Source organism: Condylostylus longicornis, unplaced genomic scaffold (genome assembly GCF_029603195.1).
Source record: "Condylostylus longicornis isolate FDR11 unplaced genomic scaffold, ASM2960319v2 ptg000010l, whole genome shotgun sequence".
In the NCBI taxonomy this organism is placed as follows: Eukaryota; Metazoa; Arthropoda; class Insecta; order Diptera; family Dolichopodidae; genus Condylostylus; species Condylostylus longicornis.
Window position 1 is genome coordinate 1,560,135 of NW_026577979.1, and position 21,620 is coordinate 1,581,754.

Consider the following 21,620-nt stretch of genomic DNA (forward strand, 5'->3'; position numbering starts at 1 on the left):
ACTGACCACCAATTTATTATTTTAAAACTGTTTTTTTTTTTCTGTTTTTATTTTGTTTTCAATTTTAAACTGGCGTTCTTTTTGTTCTAAACTTAAAAGTCAGTCTCTTTAGTATTTTATTCCCCTATTTTGTTTTTTCTTTTTGTTTTATTTAAAACATATTCATTATAAATTCTGTTTGATAAATGGCATATTATGTTACTTGATCGATATCATCCAATTCCTCTAAAGTAAATAATCAATACTGAACACAAAATAAATAAATATTGTATTCATTCTTTTAGTAAACATTATAATATTGCGATCTTTTATCGTATATATAGTCAGTTAGTCCTCTCTGGATAAATATTTGTGTATGTATGTTCAGATATGAGCTTGTTTTTGGTATAAAAGGTTATTCATATCAAAATGATTTAAATCAAAATTAGTGTCGGCGTACTTACGTAATATAATTTATGAGTGAATTATTATTTGCATTATAAAATTTATAAAAATATGATAGCGCTATAAACAGGGTTAAGGAATTTAGAACAAAAGAAATTTAAAGTAAATTTTTTCTAGAAAAAATAGAATTATAGTAATTTTTAATATAGTGAATTTGAGGATTTAAATAGATTAGAGGATTTGAAATTCTTAAGGTTGGTTAATTTCTATAATTTATTTGATTTCTTTGAAAATTTGCATAGCATCCATTAAAAGCAAACATTAATAATTAGTTTAGTATCAAAATTTTTAACGAATAACTTTAAAGAGCCAATAAAATATTGATTTGACCAAATTGATTTAGAATTAACCTTAGTATCATGGTTTAGTGTTTAGCAATCAGCGTTCTAAATAGTATAATTAAACTTGTACACTCTCTTAATAATAAAAATTGGTCAAATATTGAGGCATTTAACTATATTCGATGAATTTTACAATTAGCTCAAAATTTGAAATATATTCACGATATTAATTTGTAGTTATAGTTTAACAAAGCTTCTCTCAATTCAAGGACTATAAAGCACTCGTTTATGAATTGAAATTGTGATTGAACAGAAAAGATTGAGCAAGAAATTGATTTGCTTAATTAGAATTCCGAAAATGAATTGGTTACTGTATAAGCACTTTATATTCCACAGATCTTTTATGTTTTATATATCGCATTTTGACATACAATAATCTTTCACTTTTTTATTTGGTCCTTACATCAATTTTGAATATTGTACATATTTTAGCAGAATTCGTAAAATTTTTTTAAGAATTTTGTGCATTAGATCGCGTTAAGAATGTATGTGTTATTGTAAAGGTTCTTTATGAGTAAAACCCTAAATAGCTGAGATACTATTTATTAACTTAGTCAAGTGTTTGTGTAGAATCAAGAAAAATGCTATTTTTTTTTCGAAGACATTATAATATTCTTCAAACCTAATATTAAAGACAAGTTCGTTATGAATTACATCATCTTAGTATCATTGTAACAAAAAATAATTGAAAGAAAGCGATCATATAGTTGGTTAAGTTTATGTTGGCAAATCTTAAAACTTAATTTTACTTCTGTTAGCGCTATTCTAAAGCAAATAATTTAAATACGGAAGAAATTAGCTCTACTTTTAAAAACAGTTGTAGTACTTTCAAATAATGGCAATAAATTTTAAGAAAATAATTTCAAAGGTATTATTAAAATCTATTTAAAATAATTAAAATATTAACATCGATTACGCCATCTTTACTTTATAATTATAGCTTCTCAATTGTATTTTTTTTGTCTGTCAGGTATCAGTTGTATTGTCAGTTTCTAATTAGCATTAATTTTCATGCTGACAATATGAGAGTAGATCTTTCAAAATTTCATTACAAGAAAACGATCTAATTTTTGCATTGTTGTCACAAAAACGCACTATATCTTTACAGATCTAAGTAAAATTGCCAACATAACCTCAACCGTTTTCCCTCCCTGATCATAAATGAAACGAAATTTCAAATTTAATATACAAACGAATATTGTTAATTGAATTTTAATAAAGTTATTATAGCTATAATTAGAAATGATCGTTTAAGGAAAATTAGATCTGAAATTACTATCAAGCTAGTATTACTCGTACATTCATTTATAATAGTTTGAGGAACGAATTGTAATACAATGTACATATAATAATTTTTAATTGAAATCAAATCACTTTCCTTAAATATCCAAAAAAAAAAAAAATCAAAAATTTAAATTTAAATAATTTATTAAAATTAATTCAACTTCATAAAATATTCCTGCTAACAGCTATCCAGTTAAAACTGTAATAAATTATGAATTTTTTTCTCTTTTTGAAAATAAATTAAATTAATGTTTCGACCCACGGCATTATTCACTGATTTATAATTGAAAATAATTTAAGAGATTTTATTTTTTTTTTTTATATTTATTGTTTATGAATGTATGCAGTCACTAAGATAATTAGCATTTAAGGTGAATATTGCTAAATGTAATAATATTTTTCTAATCAATTTAAATTTATTTTGCTAATAGGCATTTTGCTTCTACTTCTTTTTTTTTTCTACCCCACATTTAAAAATTCTTATAGTGACAAAATATTATTTTATGAATAAGTTATGAAAGCTTGTAACGCAATGGTGGTCAATTGCAATTTAATATACTTAAAAGATATTTTATACGCCTAAGAAGCTTAAAAATAATTTCATAAATATCGTGAGTCAAAATTAAATTTTGTTTAGATTATTTAAGTAGTATTATAGTAGTAGTGATCAGGAGCTTAAAAGTGTTGTTGTATTGAATTGATACACAGCATGCATTTATTTTGCATGAACATGTGAATCAAACATATTCAATATGTTTGAGCATATTTTATAAATATTATTGAGAATGCCTACTTTGAATGCCATCGTTGTTTTATTAAAACAAAAAAAGAGGCCGAGGTAAAATTAATTATTAAAATTAAATTTTAACAATGTTTTCATTGAATATTTTTATAAATATATACATACATATACCTAATATGTATGAGCAGTATATGATCGTAAATCTGTATTGTATGATTATCTTATAAATCTTATTGTACAAAGGCATAGAATGAATGTCAGCGAAATGAAGTATCGAATACCATTAAAATTTATATTTTGTTTCGAAATTAATATTCTTCTTCAGGATATTAGTAAAATTAATTAATATTCTTCTTCATGATACAACGAGGTAAAAATCTGAGCATAGTATTTCCAAAATAATCTAAAAACAAACCACTTACAAAGCCTTATTTCCAAATATTAGAATGCTTGTTCAATAATATTAGAACTTTAAAATTATGGCATTGAAATTTTTAACAAAAATTCTTCAACACAATTATAATATTCCTGAGTCTTTTTCCGAAATTCATTGATAAAAATTCACAACATCCAAGTCGTATCCATAATATTATTCTAATATTATGACGTGTGTACTTTGAAAAACTTTTTTATATACGATTTACGACTTCTATAATAATTTTATGCATAAAATAAAAAAAAAAAATACATTAAAAAGTGGAAATATCAAAATCTCTATTGTTTCTCTATATATGTCCATCATTGTCCACTGAGGATCAGAAAATAAAACTGAAATAATACTTAATATCTACATTTAGAATTAAAGAATAAAGATTTGTGTCTTTTCCTATTTGTCAATATTTTTAACTCTTCAAGAAAGAAAATCACCATAAATAAGTCCCGCAATCCCAAAAGATGAATAAAAAAAAAATCACATTTTAATTTTTTTTTTTTCGTTTTTGTGTGCTGCTTATTTAAAACAAACAACTTGATGGACGATTTGAATCTTTTTAACAACTTTACCTATATACTCGTACATTATGTATTAACAGTATTCTTTATATATATTTTTGTCACTAAATTTATTGTATTCATTCAGGGTGTCCTGTTACATAATGTTATTTATGTAAGAGGAAACGGAACATTGAACTAGGGTTTATGAATTGAGTACAAGTAGATTCGCAATAAAGGTTCAAACATGCATGCAATTTTTTGATTTGAAACTGTTTGATTGCTTATTTCAATTCCATAGGTTTATATTAAAGCGCGCACACAATGCAACTGTATGATGGAATTAAGCACTCAAATACTTTATAATATTTTACAAACTGATTACAAATAGTTAACGCAAATGATGTGAATTTACGCAATAATATTGGTTAGATATGCGAAGTAATTTCAAAATTAAAAATTACAATGTCTGCTTGAACCCTAAGAGAAGTATAAGAAAGCAATCAAACATTTTTCATACATTTTGTTTGAAAAGAATTACATTATGTTCTATTGTATTAAAAAAACTTCTGACACCCAATATTATATAATAATTTTTAATCAAATAATAGCAAAATTCTTGAAACATGTTTGATGGTGGAAACACCCCAACTTAAAATTTTACGACCATTTATAAAAATTGCATTACGAACAATTTACTACACTCAGTTGTTTAATTCAAAAGATGATTTTATTTATTTAACAAGTTGTCAAATATTTGATTAATTCAAAACAACATATTGGTTTGATTGCATACCTGCGAGTCGACGAAATTGTGGCAATTAGTTAAGATTAAGTTAGTTTAATTAACATCATTTTTTGTGAGTTATATAATGCAGTTCAATAAACACTATTATATTACATGCTTATCAATAATTCTAATCTAAATTTTCTATTACATTTTACATACTGCCCTTATTAAATAAGAACCTCAAGTTCAGTGATTTTTTATAAATCTTTTCCCTTAAATTTATTTCTGAAATCCAATACCTGTTTAAAGCAATAGCTTTCAATCTAAAATTTAATGTTCAATTTTATGAAATGTGTTTGTGAAATTTCTAATTTGTTTGAATATTTCAACTATATTGGCACAGCAATCAGAAAGGCCACTGTTTTACGGTACATCTTGTAAGAATTTAAATAAAATATAATATTTATATATATGTATATAACACATAAGTACACAAAACTCCTAAGCTTGTTTTGGAATAATATTAAAGATTACAAATTTTTATAAGTATATTATTTAAATATAAAGAATTGAAAGATGAATGAGGCATTTGAGAGATGGCACCACGCTGAGTGATATTGATTTGCATAGATATTTGTCAATAATGTTTAAAATGATACCATCCATGTTTATAAATAATATATGTACATTATATATAGAATAAAATGGAAATTGGTTATGATAAGTTAACTTAAGTGATGACTGACAACAACATTTTTTTGAAGATTTATAAGACATTTATTTTCTGCTTTTCTTCTCTTTTGATTCTTTAGTATTTTCTTTGTTTTTTTAATAGTTTAGAAAATGGTCTTAAGTATAATTTACATATTAGCATATGGACAAGTTAGTATAATAGCCATAAAGGCTTTAACAAAAAAAAAAATAAAGTTATTGTTCCAGAAACGGAATACATTTAATTTTTTTTTGTACACACTCGATTATTATAATTTTTCTCGTTTCGATGTTTTGATGTCATCGAAAAATGTTCAATTTTTTTAGATTTGAATTTATTCATACATCTACACATACTTGCATTATGTATAGTCATTTCAATAAGAGTGTTTGTTGTCTTTTATAATGTACAAGGAAGATTTATGTTTTTTTTAAAATTTATTTTATAAAGTGAAGAAAAAAGAAGCAAAATAACTTTTGATTGGTAATTCAATTTATTGAAATGGAAATTTCTTCGATTGAATTTTAATTTGGATTGACTTAAAAGATTTGATTGTTGGTATATATATGTATAGATTTTGTTTTGGGTTTTTTAATTTGAATTAAAAATTAATAATATCTTTGTATTGCCGATCAATTATAATTTAAGATAAAATTATAGAAATAATATATTCCATTTATTAGGGATGCAATTTTGTATTATCATGAGGGGATCAGAAGGAAAGTGGTCAAATACACACTCCCAAAATTTTCGCCCCACAATATATGGATCAGGTCACTTTTACGCTGGAAAAAATTGAATTTTTAATTTAGACCAAAACAAATAACGGAATATAGGAAATATTTGACTTTTTTATCGATAAAATTTTATATAAACTTCTAAGAAAAAGCAAAAATTTTGAGTAAGGTTTAGGTCACATTGCTGCTGAACCGCTCATTTATTGTCATATGATTACACACATGTAGTGAGCATAATATCGGTTCAGTTTTCCGAACGAAATATTACATAGAAGTTTCGAAATAAAAATTATATCAAATGGTATATTTTGATTAAAGCGTCGTGTAGCGTGTCGTTGTGTGAACTATATAAACGAAACGTATTACTATGTGAAATAATATATGTAACATTATTCCATCGGTATATATAAATTATAACACATTGTAACATAAAAAACCACATTATAAGGTAGAGAGCTATTCCTCCAGATGGTCAGCTATTTCTTTTCAATTAATTTCGTATAGCTTACCTTAAATGAGTGAAGGCAAAGATTTCATTAATTTAGGGTAAGATTTCAAAGAAATTATGTAATTTGTGAAAAAAAAATAAGTGTATTAAGTCAAAATTAACGCAGTTTCAGGGTTTTCTTTGAAATATAATAAATTTGCATAAATCAGTATTTTACCAGTAAATTATAGAAAATTAAAATTTTCTATTATGATATTATTATAGGGGGGGTAAGGCAAGGCAGGAAAAATGTCTCTACCATTAGGTAACGAAAAAAAAAATATTAGTTTCGATTATGAATGAACGCAATTTGTTATATTAGCAATTAAATCACTATTTTTAGAAAAGTTTTTTTCTTTTATATACGTACCTAATTAGAAATATCACCACCACCTGAATTAATATTGTATTTCCAAAAAATTTACCGCAAACCATACATAACATAATCATAATTTTATTATTTACAATTTTCTTGTAATTTCCTAAAGCTTAAAAATTTGAATTCAAATTAAGTTCCAGAAACCAAAAATTAAATGAGTTGCTCTTTTATTGAACAACTCAATTTCCAAATACATGCAAAGTCTTTTATTTTATTAAGGTTTAGAAAAAATGAAAGAAAATAAATGCAAATAATTATTTCAAATAAATCGCTCCCACCGGTATGACGTTAAAAATTTTTATTTTCATTTTCTTCCGCAATTATAAATTTTCATTAGAAATTTACCACATATCATATTAATCTTAGGTTTTGTGTTTTAAACCTTATCCAGTTGTTGGATATGGTTAAAAGAAAATTTTTAGCAATAATTATACACATTTAATAATAATTGTAGAATTTGCTGGAAGGTACTTCGATACCCTCTACGCTGAGAATTCCCTGGAAGTAAAGTGAAATATCATTTAGATGCCGGAAGGGCACTGATCATAATGTTGTACAAATATTTTCGTCGAAATTGAGGAAGTCATATAAAACTCTTAAATAACATTGATGAGGATAAAAGAAGCTTGCATTAAGTCATAACTCTGTAGACATTATGCCTTACAAAAATAATTTTCAAAATGAATAAAACGAAGACGACAATACGCTGGAAGAATCGCTGATTTGGATAACAAAAATTTTCAACTATTCTTCACTTTATTCATGAGCACTTCGTACGAATTCGTTACCAGACTTATTTAACATCTTATTAATAAGCCCTTTTTTTCTGTAAGAAACAAAAAATTTTTTAAATTTTTTTAGAGTTTGTTAGCTGTGCTTTTCATACAATATCCATTGTAATCAATGAATCATGTAAGTACGAGATAAATTCATAAATGAAGGATAAATAACATTTCTCTTACTGGTATTCTAAACGAACTCAACAATTCTCTATAATACCCAAATTTATCCATATTAGCATTCTTCATATGCAATAATCTGAACATTAAAATAATGAATTTTGCTTTACATTCAATATCATCTTTTTTATTCCATTACTGCTCCTCTACATATCTATTTTTTCCCTCTTATATTCAAAGTAATGAGCTTTCTATTTTGCTCCAAGTCAAAGAAGAAGTTCATTAGATCAATCTAAGTAATTTTTTTTTTTTTTGCCCTTCATATAATCTTCCTACATTAAATTTATTACATGTAGCTTACCTTATATGTTGGTTTATTGTTGTTTTCAATATTAAAAGAAATTTTTATTAACTGCAAACCAAAAAAAAAAATTAGAAACAAAAATATTATGTATATAATAATGACTAAACCACATTTAAATGATCTTAAATAATAGCGATCAACTAACCAATGAACTATCATCCATATATAACAATAATTTAACCAACCAAAGAATCATACAAGCAAACCAACCAACTAAATATAACCAAATAGTCATTTATGTATCAAATGTGACTATTTTTGTTTTCTTATTTTGGTTATCTTACCTTTCAAAATTGTTTTTCAACTATACATTTATACTCGTACACGTATAACATTTACAATAATAATATACGACGATCCGGTTAAAATAATATTTGAAAAGTAATATAAAAGTTGATTTAGCAAAAAAACAATAATAATAAGAATAAAACACACTAATCTTCGGTAAACCAGTGCGACATAATATATAATTTATAGTGCGGTCAAAAAAGGCGGTGAAATTAGTGACGCCAACAATAGGCAAAGTTGAAAAGTAAAAAACAAAATATAACATTAAGTTCACCTTTATCTAATACAGTATATACGAGGAAATCCACCAGATATATAGTGGATATTAAAATAAAAATCAACTTTTGCAAAAGATACATTTCAATAGTTTCGGGAACAAAACAAAAACCTCAACTCTATTCTTAATATATTCTTAAAATCTGACAGATCAACTGAATGAACAATAGAACTTAGAATAAACACAATACAAAAAAAAAATACAATAACAAACATAAAGAATCATAATTCTTTTTTATCCGGTTAATGTTACTACTGCCATAGGAAAATAAAATATTTACTTCTATGACAATAATTAACGACTGTCAAGACAAATTATTTCTGTATTTTTAAGTTTATATTTTTCAAGTGTAGGTACGTTGTAATAGTGGCAATGGAAATTTATTCTTAGAAAAAAAAATATATAAAATATTGCCGGAGAAACAATTAAATGGTTCGAGAGTTGAGTGAGTATAAGCTGGGAGTGATAATATAAAAAGTGCAGTTGTGTTGTGGAATTTTTTTTTTTTTCAATTGAAAAGTTTTTCATAAACCCGATCAATTTTAATGAATTTCTTTTTACTTTAGGGAATTAGAGAAAGAAAATGGCAATAATTATTATGGCAACAGTGTTGTTTTGTATATATAATTTTTTTTATTTTTTTTTTTTATTAGTATTTTATGAGCATTTTCGATGACATTTCAGATTAAACTTGATTTTCTTCCATATTCATTAAAATTATTATACAAAGTAAAAATTGTTGATTTTTTATTAGTTTTGCAGAATTTTACGTAATATTTTCTAGTACTTTCAGTTGCCGACGGCAAGGGGAAAGCCCAGTCCTCATAAGAGATGGCAAGATAAATTAGGCCAAAATACGACCTTAGAAAATCGAATGGGCTCCTGCGATGTCTCGGGATGGTATTGTCTACCTGACGGCAGTCTATACACTGACCGTAGGTTGAGCATGAAGCTTGGCTGGGATTGTCCTTCAATACGAAGTGTCGCAGTTACCGAGAAATCGGCAAGAAGCAGATATTTTTCACAATCTCTGTGAATGGCTGACTCCGGACTTGGACCAGACTAGTTACGTAGGGACCAAGTAGAGGAAGTGTAAAGGTGCTGGAACAAATATCGAAGATAACATTTCTCAGTCTGTTTACTGTTATAAAACACTCATATTCTGAAAGGAAAAAAGATGAATGTTTGAAACTTAACTCATAGATCGAACTATACATCCTGCCCGTCACGTTATAGAAAAGATCCTCAATTTCATTTAAATTACTTAATTTCGTTAAAAAATTCTTGCAAGGCTCTTTAATTTAATTAGTGAAAATTACTAGGATAAGTATCGGTCCCATGAAGCCTCAAACTTATAAGTGTATTTGAAGGTGTTTCTAGTATAAGTTTTTTTCTTTCAAAAAGTAATTTTAGCACAGGAAATTTATTTATAACAGACGGTTATCTTTCTTATTTGTTTTTGAGTTTTTCAATTCCCAGCTATGTATATTCAATTTTGGAAGTGAAACATCACCAAAAACTAATAATAATTGAAACCAATAACATTCAAACACTTTAAATACTAATCGTTAGTGTAAATCATTTTCTATGCTATTTAATTTTATTGTAAAATAATTTTAGAAAAACAAAGAAGAAAAAAATTCAATTAAAAAAGCAAAGAGAAATGTCAGATGTCAATCATTATTGTCACATTTCATTGTGGTTAAATGTTTTTTTATATACATACATTTTGAACATGAAAATAATTGGAGAGAGAAAATTGCCTTTGCAAATAAAATTTTCTTTTGCAAATTTCCTGTAATCTCTTTTTGTCGTCTTCATTATAATTTTTGTATCATGTCATACACTTACTTATTGTAAATGCGTGTTGCGGTACGACAGAACAAATCTGTCAACACTACTCAAAGTGCTTCAAATTGTTATTTTTCTTATGGTTTTTTTTTTTTTTGACGGCAGCTTATATATTTTACAATAGAATTTTTTGAATTCATTTAAAAATTTGTTTTCGTATACATACTAGAAAAATTTTCATAAATATGTGCATGCTGTTGTGGTTCTGTACACAATTACTTGTTTTATGCTAGATTACATGCGTGAGCAAAAAAAAAACTACTGCCGCTTCATGTCTAATTTGTAGACCATTATATTATTTTTGTACCTTAATTCATTAGTATAGAGAAATTTGTTGAAGAAAAAAGTTTAAAACGTGCCTCGGTGATCGGTTCTAAAAATATTGAATTACAATTAGGAACAACAAAATTTCTTTTATAGAATTAATTTATAATTGGTATACAATATTATTTTCTTTTATTAAACAAAAAACGCTTGATTATTTAAAATGAAATAGATAGGTGAATTATTGAACATCTAGCGATATCCGGAAATTAAAAATAATATAAAATTGCCCCTAATTTTATGCAATTTTATTAGAAAATAATCCATTTGTAAAATAGCTTAGCTGCAAGAGCTTAGATTGCTTTTATCTAAGACGATTATTGTATACCAAAGTTTGTATATACCACCGACGATATACTCAAAGCAAAGTAGCTTATAGCGTACAATGTGCATAAGAGCCGAATATTTATATAAGAATTGCTAAATGATAGAAGGTTTACAAAAATTTCCCGTACAGAAATCTTTCCGATATTATTGCAATACAAAAATATAATAAAAAAATCTCAATTAAATATTCCTGGAATCGAAATTGCATGACGACAGGCAATATTAAACGTAAATCTCAAAAATTTTTTAATTAATCAAACAAAAAATAAACCATAACCAATGGAAAAATAAATTAAAAGCACAAAAAGCCCAACTCACATTAACAAAAAAATTTTTTTAATTTAAATAAATTTTATATGAAATATTAACGGTACCCTGTATACTAAGCCGTATCATCACATCATCATCTTTATATGAATTTAATTTGCCTCAATAAATTTTTCATTATAAAAAATCAAAAATTAAAGAAGAAAAACGTATAACAAAAACCAAAAAATTAAATTGATCCCATTCGGATTATGCAGATATTAAACTGTAAATTTCATCTGCATCCTCGTCATTCAAAAACGATTGATTTATTTCCAAAAACAAAAAAAAAAGAAAAATATTTTACAAACCAATTGGGCACGCAAATTTCAAATCATCCATATGAACGTATACGCTTTTCATCATCAGATGCGTACGAAATTCGACATCATATCAAAGATAACCATAAGATGTTGTGGGCGTCTTGAAAGAATAAAATAAACACAATAAATATAAAAATTTATAATAATAAACTGCATTTAAAACGGAATCACAAGAATAAGAGAAAAAGAATCACAAGAAAAAATATTTTCATAAGTTACGGGAAATTTTTTTTTTTTTTGCAATTTCATATGATTTTTGGTAAATTTTACAAAAAAAAAAAAAATTGAAGAAAAACAAATGTCGAAGGTGTAAGACTTGTGTGGAGTTTTTAATAATGTCTGTCCGATCCCCAATTATTTCTAAAAATGCAAACCCTATTTCAGTGCAGTCGTTTAGTTAAGCAAACCCAATGATAGAGAAAGCTATACTCTTCATTTATTACAGGAAATTCCAATAAAAAATGGTGTCCATTTTTATTGAAAAATTAGTTAAAATTCGAGAATATGTTACTTTACTGAAAGCCTAAATAAATTTAGAGATTCGAAAAATTTTAATTGTTAAACAAAAAATAATATTTTTATTACTCTAGTAAAAGCAGCAGTTCAAGTACCTTCTTGTTTCAACATTTTTGTAAAGAACTTTCAATAAACGTCTCTAATATTCTTGATTTTTTTAGCAGTGGATTGCATGCGCTATGAGAAATTTTTCTAAATATTGACTCTTCTGCTGAATTCCCGAAAAATTTGGAAAAATATTCAACATTTCCCGCAAACTACAATAATATCTTTTTTCAAGTCCTTAAATTCATTTCATAACTTATTTTTGTTATTGAAAATCTAAAAGAATTATTGTCTGAATAAAATAATGATTTTAATGGATCCATTTAATAATCATAAATTGAGTAATTTTAAATATATGGTTATCTTTTAAGATTAAGCTAACGAATAATTGAGCACAAAGTATGATTACAAAATGAAAAAAAAAAATATTGACTGAAATCCAATGTTTATGTGCCACCTTGATTGGAGGAGCGCATATGCACAATGTTCATATAGAATTTTTTTTTTTGCCAAAGATATTTTAGCCTTTACTTTCTTTCATATCACATGGTAAGAATTTTGTTTATTCCGGTTTGATTGATATTATAATATTCACGTGCAGAATTCCTCCTCCTCTTTCATCAAATTTTCAGTGTTTTTTTTTTTTTTTGGTTTTTACATTTTGGGTGTTTTTTTGTTTTTCTTATTGTTATTTTTTATTTTCATTACCATTATATTGAAGAAGGAAACGCCAGTAAATTTATGATTTGCAAAGGAGAAAAGAAAATATTAACGGAAGAAAAATAACAATTTTTATGTTAAAGAATATTTTTTTTTTTTTTTATGATATTTTTGTATAGGCGTTTTATAGGTGATCACATCAATATTTCGAATTCAATGTATTAAAATTCAATTGAATTTTATAGGTAATATCAACCGAGGTATACTCCTAATTTAATATTAAAATGATAACGCTTTTAAATTGATAACATTTTCTTTTGTGCTCAACGGTTTGCATTGGATTCAAGGTGCTGTGTATAACAAGTATGTGTAATCTTCTCTGTAAGCTCATGAACAGCTCAAAAATATAAATACAATTCTCAATACAATTCGTTCGTGCTCCTCTTATATTTGCATTGACAACTTTAACAGTATTTGGAAATTATAAATGATACGCCTGCTACTAACATTTCCTGTTACTAACCTTGTGAATATTATGATATTCCTTATAACACTTATATACAAACCGGGATGACTGATGTGTCTTCACACTTCTCAATCACTTTTTTGATATTTAAAGTTCTACGTAGTCTTCCGTAAATTATTTCTTCTAAATTTCTTTACTTTTAATGAAATAATCTCCCTAAGTTTAATCCTCAAATTACCTTAGTTCTAAATTAACACACAATAAACACAAAATTTTTCGAACAAATTCTTTAAAGCTATTTTGTTCTTGCACCTTTTAACTTAACCTTTAAAAATTAAAAAAAAAAAAAAGAACAAAATTGTTAATAAATTTTAATGATCATGGACATGATCCGCATCACCCACGTTCTCTATACTAAAAAAAAATATTAAGGCCTTCAATATTAAAGGCAAGGTATTTTGTGTATCCTTTACATTACCATTTTTTAAGCATAAAAACTAATTTTTTATTTATTTTACTTTTCTTCTTCTTTTTCTTCTTCTTCTTTTTATTACAGTATTGTTGGTATTCTGTTTTTAATTTTTTGCATTTGCTGCAGTTGTTGCTGTCAGGATGAATTCATTGTTCTTCGCGTGGTCAAATGAGTGTAGAATTTCTTCTTATTTTTTGGTTTTGTTTTTCTTTTACGTCTGCGCGTCTTATTCTTTCAGCAAATTATTTATTGATTGATCTGAAAAGATCACATGAAATGTAAATATTTGCGGTTTATTAACGTACATGAGTTTGTGTGCACATCACATGCATAATATGTGAATACCTATAGAAATATTGTTATACGCCATATATAACATTTTAATATAAAAATTTTCAACATCTCACCAACATTTTATATATGTTTGTTGTGTACATTCACAATAGCTTTAAGGTTTATTGTGATTTGTACAATATTATTTGACAGTATAAATAAAGGTAATAAACCCGATATTTTTCGAAACTCTTATTATAATATAGGTACATATTTAAAGGGTTTTTGTTTCAATATTGACGGATATTATATGATTGCGAAAAAAAAAACGGAATGATGTTAAAAAATTTTCTTTGTATTTTTATTACAATTTTTATTGCCTTTAATGCCCATTATTATAACATCAGTTTGGATATTTTTTTGTTTGTATATAAAATATTTTGTGTACATATTAGCTGATATATATAGAAAATTCCATTCTTTTAAAATTTATACAACATAATTATTTTTAGTTTTCGAAGATCTCTTGGAATTTTAGATTTTAAAAATATACAAAAATGTTTACGATCACAATGGTTACCTATAATATTATGTTATGTGAGTATGTTAAGATCATATGAATCGTTTTGTATGAATTTTGTATATTCTTAATTTTAATATAGATGAAATTAAAGTGTACAATAAGGATAGGCAATTTAATATTTAATATAGTTACTTTTACCTTGATTACATTTTTAAATGAAGCAATTTTTTACAATACAACGTTCTAGAAGTCGTCCGCTCTATGTTTATTTTTAATTATATAATATTAATATGCTTGATTTCAAAAGAACAGGAATATATTGCAATACTATTAATTTCTACACAATTCAACAATTATAATCGATAAGCTGAATTATCTATAAATACCGTTACATGATAACCTATTTTATTTTGTAAGTTATAGGATATGTTTTTGTTTGCATTAAGTAAATGTCCCTTAATACAAATTTGGAAATACGTCAATTGATTTTGAATGGGAAATTTGGATTCTAAAATTTCGTTATTCTTGAGATTTATATGCATGCGTTGTGTCTAATGACCAATAATGATGATTCAATTTTAAATTTGATTTGAATTTAAGTGCAGATAAACATGCACTCGCATCATTCCCAAATATATGATATGGTTAGTAAGTACGTATTATGTAAGACGACATTCTTTGTGAAATTTTCATAAATTAAAAATTTATTTTAATTTGAACTTCAAAGGAATGATAAAAAAAGTTTACTTAACCAGAACTTGAAGTAAGTCAAAGAAAAAAAAAATTAAATACAAAGATTTTTACAAATAAACTTTTGATTTCCTTTTTCTTTGTAATTTTTTTTTTTTTTAATTTTGAATAAATATAAAAAAGCTCGAAGGGATATTTTTTGTCGTTATTTGAAAGAAAAAAAATTCTTTACATTGATATAATGTCTACCATTATTTTTATAACTAACTGTTATAAAAATTTGCATTAAATGAGTATTAAAAAAGTGTTGTCAGACTTATGATTCTTTGCACCAGAAATATCAAAAATTTCAAATCAATTTTGAAAATCATTTAAAAGTATACACAGCTACTTATATTTTAATATAAAAGAAGATACTAGAATTGAAACAGAAAAAAAGACTAACACAGTGTTATGTCACGTTCCTTTAAGAAGTTCAGGCGGCTTAGATAACCTTAGATACACTCAATGACGGCCTGATGATCACACCGTAGTGTTAGTAAAATGGCACATTTGTGCTAATTGGAGTGTGGTGAACTTGCTGCACCGATCTCTTCAACCAAACAACCAACAAATACAGTGTTATAATTCAGTGGCCTCAAACACAAACCGCCTAACTCGAGTTAAGACAAAAATGAGATATGTTTACCAGCGAATTCTCCGTTTTGAGTTTCATATGCTCACGAAATTTGGTGGTTCTACGACTGTTGTGGCCGGAGTTATTGTCGAATTCACACATGACCTAACTCGAAATGGTAAATATGTGCACTTGCACTAATCGCCTAAATCGAGTTAGGAGCAGAAAACATCTTTTTTATGTTTTTGAATTATTCTTTATTACTCACCGCATTGCATACCATAATAATTCACTTGACGACTTTTCGGCCTGTGTGTACACTCGTGTATTCCAAGTTCGACTGGATCGATTTTAATGAAAATTTATAAATGATACTAGTTCACTTTGGCTATGCTACGGATTGATTAATTTTTGGGTTAATGTCAAAGCTGGGAATTCGACTTTTGTTTATTTTTGATAACAGCTGAACTTATAGAATTTTGTAGCCAAAAATTTTCATTTTAAAACCTCATTTATGGTAACTCTAATATTTTTAAGAACAAAAGCAGTTATGTATATTTGAAATAATTATGCTTTCACTCTACAAAATATTTTTACATAAATTCTTTTTATAAAAGTATTGGTATATAAAATTACGGAAAAAAAAACAAAATTCTCATTCAAAATATCTTTTTCTTATTTTTGGGTTTTTTTTTTTTTATTTCAAGAGTTCAATAATAATATAATTGGCAATTTATTTGTATATTTTTGTGATTTTAATAATATGCTTATACTTAATTGATTTATACCGTAATTAATAATATTCAATTTTATATTTTGAACCTCAAGCAATTTTTAAATATTAAAGAAAATTTTTAAACTAAAATATAATTTTATATTACATATAGCTGTACACGTATACAGAGTATTTCGAATAAGGTGGCAAATAGAATTAGAAAAGATTCCTTAATGAATTTTTAGTAAAAATTGTATGGATTGAGGGTTACTCTAGGTTGTATAGTTCCGAAGGTACAAGCACCTATTTATATGCTTGAAAAATCTGGTATTTTTTTTTTAACAGGCTGTAGTTTGGAAACAAGTATATCAGCACCCCTCACACCAATACAATTTTTTGCTGGAAATTGATCAAAGAATCATGAATGAAATTATATGCCATCTTATACGAATCACTCTGTATATGCAATATATATAATGTATGTATGTATATGAAATAATAATGATGCTCTGCATGTTATACTATATGACATAAATATAATTTAAAATTATTATATTGCATATAAATGTAATTAATTATTTAAAAAAAAAAATTCAATTTTTTAAAAAAATAATTTTTATATATTGTGTAATAAATATGTTTTTTCTCTTTTTTACATTATTATTAAATTTATATTCAAAAAATATTATGCTTTAATCGAGTTATTTGATTCATTTCTTTTCAGTTCTCTTAAATTAAAGAAAACAAAAAATGTACCCGACTTTTAAAATTATTATTAAATAGGATTTAGGATTTTTTTTACTGCATACTCGTAATATATTTTTTATTAAAAAGCTATAATTATTACAATATTTTTGTATAAAATAAAAATATAAAAAATAAATTAGCATTTAAATATAATTTATCTTGTATATCACACATATATGTATGTACGTATATATTAAGAGGAATGAGAATATAAAATAATTATGATAAATATTAATTATAATGGGCCTGTTCAGTCTAAATGTATAACAAGTATTTTTGGAGTTTAGTAAAGTAAAAATATTTTGTAATTAATAATATTTTTGAAAATAAATGTCATACACAAATGCAATAAAATATGAGTAATATATATAAAGGAACTTAAGTACGGTTTAAGGCAAAGTCTCTAGAAAAAAAGAAAAGTAAAACTTGTTTGACATTGTATTTTGCTTATGAGTTATAAGTGAGCAGATAAATTCAGTCTTAAATTTAATGTGTATAATAAGGTGTTTTGAACTTAAGTAAGTATTTTGAAATGAGTATGTTAAGTTTATTACATTATTTGATATAATTTGATTGAATGTAATTTTATACCACCTTTTTGCCCCGCTCTGCACTGTGTTCAAATAATTTTTAAAAAACTCTATTGTTTTTAATCTATTAAATACACATACGTTATAGAAGTGGTTGCAAGAAATAATTATAGCTGCTATAAAACCTTGTACATTGTAGATTGAAGATTGCAAAGAAGGGGTAACTGTGCACCGCAACCAGAAAATATAAAGATCTATTTTACCCCCCAACTAGATGTGGGACAAAGCCCTACAGCATCACCCCTTGCGACCTACCTATCTTGATGAATTCCGCCGGAATTTCGCAAGAGATGGCACGTAGTTTCTCAGTGCCTTCCTTCTTGTGCGGGCGGGGGCTCCGCACTCCACCAGAAAGTGTGTCGAGGACTCCTACATCCTGCCAGCAAAATTTGCAAATATCTTCATTTTGTAGGCCCAGCTTGTTAAAGTGACTCCCAAGCTTACAATGTCCTGTCAAGTTACCGGTAAAAATTCTTACCTGATTTCTGTTGAACACCATTATTGTACTAAAACTCTCCTGATCGTTATTTTCCAGAAACTTCTTGGTCCGTCGAAGTTCCTTAAACCTTCATTCCTGCCCGATTTTCTGTCAAAATTTATATTTGTATAATATTCAATTAGAGCAAGAATTCTACCTTAATTTCAGAATCTAATGTGCAATTATTTTATGGTTACATTATTAATTAATTTCTCTGTTCATTTTAATTACAATGCGAACAAATGATTATTTACACTGGAAATTAGTGTATAAATATTATAATTGGCCTGTTACAGTAAAAATCGTATTAATATAACGAATTCTAAATTATTTTAATTGATAAAAAATTTTTTCGTAGTTTCAGTTGTTATCTTCTATTGCTTATATTCACAGTTGCTTATATTCACAAGTGAAACTTATAATCGCAGCGCAAATTGAATTTAAGTTTATCTAAAGTTAGTTTTGGTTAAAAATCTCTATATATAACATTTTTTTGTATATTAAGTATAATATAACATCAAATATTTGAGCCTACAATATTTCGGAAAATGATATAATCGTTTTTGAGCCTATTGAACGTAAGTTACTGACTTAGGGTATTGCGGTTACAATACTGTTAATAGAGTCTCATAAACAGTTACAGCTTCTTAATGTACATAGGAAAGAAAAAAAAATTGAACAATGCAAAATATATTCGAATATGCATATACAGTAGTAGAATATGTATATTTTTATTCATACAATACCAATTAATTATGTATAAAAATAAATTTACAAAATATTTTAAATTAAAAATTTATCTTTTAACAACAATTTATTTCAAATATAAATCCCCTACAATAAATACCCTATAGATTTTTAAAATATTAATTAAAATATATTTGAACAAAAGAAGAAAAAAATTGTAGATCTTTATGTCCTAAAACTCCCCTAGAAATTATACACTTCAATTATTTACATTTAATATACAACCTTGAAATTAAGTACATCTCTTCAAACTATATAAATGACTAATAAAAAAATAAAAGAAATAAAAATTAAATGAATATTTAAACAAAACAAAAAAAAACTGATAATAATTATTATTTACTTCTTAAAAACAAAGAAATTACATAGAAAAGAATAAGTAAACAATTTTGTATTTAAAGAAAAAAAGAGTATAAAGTCCTTAAAAATAAATCACTATTTCTAGAATATTATTCTCTTTGCAATTTGTATATTGAAAAATTGAAATTTTCTGTACTCCTTTGAGATCTCCTCGACTTGTCATACCCATTTATTATTTGTTATACTTTATGTATATGTGTATATAGGTCTCTATTTCAAAAATGTATAAAATTTGCACAAAAAAATAAGAAAAGAACAGAAATAAAGAGAAAAATTTAAATTATATTTCATTCCCTCCCATATTTCCATCAATCTTGAAAGCCATCACACAATAAAAAATCTAAAATTAAATAAAAATAAATAAATTTTATTTTAAAGTTCATTTATTTTTTTTTTTTTGACTCCTTTTGATTCTTTGTTTTAGTTCAAAATTATTTGTTTAAAGTAATTTTAACAATGTTTTCTGAAAAGGAAAATTTAAGCTGGAGCAAATAAAATATTCAAGAAAAAAAAAACAGAACAAAAAAAAATTTGAAATAATTAATTTGTTGCTCATCTTCTCTCTTTTCTTTTTCCCCCATTTACTTATATATTTTTTGAAAAAGTATAATATTTTTTGTTTTACACAGATAAAGGGCAAAAATTATACCTTCGACTGTATACACATTAATTATAGGTATTTTAATATATTATTATGTAAACATATAAGGTGTCTCGTATTTCTATCAATTACATCACATTTTATTTTATTTAAATTAATCATACTGAAGAAACACCTCATCATCATCATCTTTTCGTTCTACAGCTCCGGGTGAGTCTTGACCTTGTTCACAATTTTCCGCCAAACTTCACGGTTCTGGGCAGCTGCCCTCTAGTCATGGACCCAAATCAGTCTTCTACAATCAGTCTCTATACCATCGAGCCATCTAGATCTAGGCCTGCCTCTTGCTCTTGTGTTGTATGGTCTTGCGTCTAGAATTCTTTCCTGCGCCCGATGCTCTGTCATTCAAGATACGTATCCTGTCCATCTTAGGTTGTGTCCCTTAATATATTTGACGATATTTTTGCCATCAATTAGTTCTTCTAGCTCTCGATTTGATCTTATTTCATATTGCCCGTTTTAATTTAATTTTGGCAGCACCTATGGTAATCAAATACTTAGAAACAATTCCAAAAAAAAAGTGAAATTATAATTTCAATTTTTTGCAAATATCTTCACTTTGTAGGCCCGGTTTGTTAAAGTGACTGCAAAGCCTACAATATCCCGTCAATATACCGGTAAGAATTCTTACTTGATTCCTGCTGAACACCATTATTATTATGTTATTTCCCAGAAGCTTCTTAGCCCAACCAGGTTTTCAATATGCTGATCGTATTTTAATTATCAACTATATAGTAAACTGGATAAGACGAAGTATTAACAGTCTTTACTTAGTTATTATATAAAATCAAAATGTGTTTTTACAATATGAAACTTAAAAAATGTATTTTACAATAGGGAACTTAAGATTTTTTTAATTTTAAATATAAATTTCTGTGCTGTAAAATTTTTAATACATTCTTAGTTATATCAAAATTTTTTTGGTTAGCGCATGGTTTCATAGCGGTTGATATAAGTTCTATTTACTTTTTACCATTCATAAGTGCACTGGAAGAGAATTTGATAGGCGGCCTATTGACATAAATGAGTAAAACATGTAAACTGAAATAAGTTCAGAAAATTGCAATATTAAATTGGTATGCTTATGTCGGAAAAGTCAAAATGATGGTATTATATAGAGTTTAATTTAAAAGGTCTAATTGTTTTAGAATATTTTAAATTAAATGATCATCGAAATTAAACAATTAAAATTGATGTCTGCTTGAAAAAGATCAACTCTTTTGCTTATAGTGTTAATATAGGTTCAACATTCATTTTTTTTTAGTAATCTACAATTTGAATAATCAATTTTATTAGTCGCAAAGTTAGCTAGTAGC